Raw genomic sequence first — 2,500 nt, forward strand, 5'->3', positions numbered from 1 at the left:
GGAAAGTTTGGGCGGATGGTAGTCTGCTTGTATCCGGGGAGGGGTGCTTAAGAGTGGGTCTGCAGGTTCGGCTGGTGCTGGGGTTCCTGGATGGTGGAGGTTAGGGGCCGGAGATAGGGGGCAGCTAACAGGTGTGTGGGTGGCCGAGGCAGGGGCTCCAAATTGGGGTAAAAGTGAGGTGGAGGGCCCCCTGGAGGTAGGGGGCCGATAGCAGGTGTGTGTGGCCGAAGCAGGGGCTCTAAATTGGGTAAAAGGGAGGTGGAGAGCCGCCTGGAGGTAGGGGGCGGAAAGCAGGTGTGTGTGGCCGAAGAAGGGGCTTTAAATCGGGTAAAAGGGAGGTGGAGAGCCGCCTGGAGATAGGGGCCCGCTCCCAGGTGTGTGTGGCCGAAGCAGGTGCTCTAAATTGGGTAAAAGGGAGGTGGAGAGCCGCCTGGAGATAGAGGGCCGCTCCCCGGTGTGTGTGGCCGAAGCAGGTGCTCTTACTTGGGTTAAAAGTGAAGTGGAGAGCCGCCAGGAGATAGGGGGCCTCTCCCAGGTGTGTGTGGCCGAAGCAGGTGCTCTAAATTGGGTTAAAAGTGAAGTGGAGAGCCGCCCGGAGATAGGGGGCCTCTCCCAGGTGTGTGTGGCCGAAGCAGGTGCTCTAAATTGGGTTAAAAGTGAAGTGGAGAGCCGCCCGGAGATAGGGGCCCGCTCCCAGGTGTGTGTGGCCGAAGCAGGGGCTCTAAATTGGGTTAAAAGTGAAGTGGAGAGCCGCCCGGAGATAGGGGCCCGCTCCCAGGTGTGTGTGGCCGAAGCAGGGGCTTTAAATCGGGTAAAAGGGAGGTGGAGAGCCGCCCGGAGATAGGGGCCCGCTCCCAGGTGTGTGTGGCCGAAGCAGGGGCTCTAAATTGGGTTAAAAGTGAAGTGGAGAGCCGCCAGGAGATAGGGGGCCTCTCCCAGGTGTGTGTGGCCGAAGCAGGTGCTCTAAATTGGGTTAAAAGTGAAGTGGAGAGCCGCCTGGAGATAGGGGCCCGCTCCCAGGTGTGTGTGGCCGAAGCAGGGGCTCTAAATTGGGTTAAAAGTGAAGTGGAGAGCCGCCCGGAGATAGGGGCCCGCTCCCAGGTGTGTGTGGCCGAAGCAGGGGCTTTAAATCGGGTAAAAGGGAGGTGGAGAGCCGCCCGGAGATAGGGGCCCGCTCCCAGGTGTGTGTGGCCGAAGCAGGGGCTCTAAATTGGGTTAAAAGTGAAGTGGAGAGCCGCCAGGAGATAGGGGCCCGCTCCCAGGTGTGTGTGGCCGAAGCAGGGGCTCTAAATTGGGTTAAAAGTGAAGTGGAGAGCCGCCCGGAGATAGGGGCACGCTCCCAGGTGTGTGTGGCCGAAGCAGGGGCTTTAAATCGGGTAAAAGGGAGGTGGAGAGCCGCCTGGAGATAGGGGCCCGCTCCCAGGTGTGTGTGGCCGAAGCAGGGGCTTTAAATCGGGTAAAAGGGAGGTGGAGAGCCGACTGGAGATAGGGGGCGGATAGCAGGTGTGTGTGGCCGAAGAAGGGGCTCTAAATCGGGTAAAAGGGAGGTGGAGAGCCGCCTGGAGATAGGGGCCCGCTCCCAGGTGTGTGTGGCCGAAGCAGGGGCTCTAAATTGGGTAAAAGGGAGGTGGAGAGCCGCCTGGAGATAGGGGGCCTCTCCCAGGTGTGTGTGGCCGAAGCAGGGGCTCTAAATTGGGTTAAAAGTGAGGTGGAGGGCCCCCTGAAGGTAGGGGGCCGATAGCAGGTGTGTGTGGCCGAAGAAGGGGCTCTAAATCGGGTACAAGGGAGGTGGAGAGCCGCCTGGAGATAGGGGGCCGCTCCCGGGTCTCTGGGTCCGAAAAAGTGGTTGAAATTCGGGTAGAGTTGGGCCCCGCTCCTCGGCCTCTCTGGTGTTTGGGTTAAGTCCCCAGGACCAGAGAGGGGGAAGAGCGGGGGCAGTGGCCCCGCTTCTCAGCCTCTCTGGTGTTTGGGCGAGTGACACGGTAAGGGGTGGTTTTGCAAACAGGCTAAGTCCCCAAGACCAGAGAGGGGGAACCACGCGGGCAGTAGCCCCGCTTCTCAGCCTCTCTGGTGTTTGGGCGAGTGACACGGTAAGGGGTGGTTTTGCAAACAGGCTAAGTCCCCAAGACCAGAGAGGGGGAACCACGCGGGCAGTGGCCCCGCTTCTCGGCCTCTCTGGTGTTTGGGCGAGTGACACGGTAAGGGGTGGTTTTGCAAACAGGCTAAGTCCCCAAGACCAGAGAGGGGGAACCACGCGGGCAGTGGCCCCGCTTCTCGGCCTCTCTGGTGTTTGGGCGAGTGACACGGTAAGGGGTGGTTTTGCAAACAGGCTAAGTCCCCAAGACCAGAGAGGGGGAACAGCGGGGGCAGTGGCCCCGCTTCTCGGCCTCTCTGGTGTTTGGGCGAGTGACACGGTAAGGGGTGGTTTTGCAAACAGGCTAAGTCCCCAAGACCAGAGAGGGGGAACAGCGGGGGCAGTGGCCCCGCTTCTCGGCCTCTC

The sequence above is a fragment of the Centroberyx gerrardi genome, chromosome 21 (assembly GCF_048128805.1).
Source record: "Centroberyx gerrardi isolate f3 chromosome 21, fCenGer3.hap1.cur.20231027, whole genome shotgun sequence".
Taxonomy (NCBI): domain Eukaryota; kingdom Metazoa; phylum Chordata; class Actinopteri; order Beryciformes; family Berycidae; genus Centroberyx; species Centroberyx gerrardi.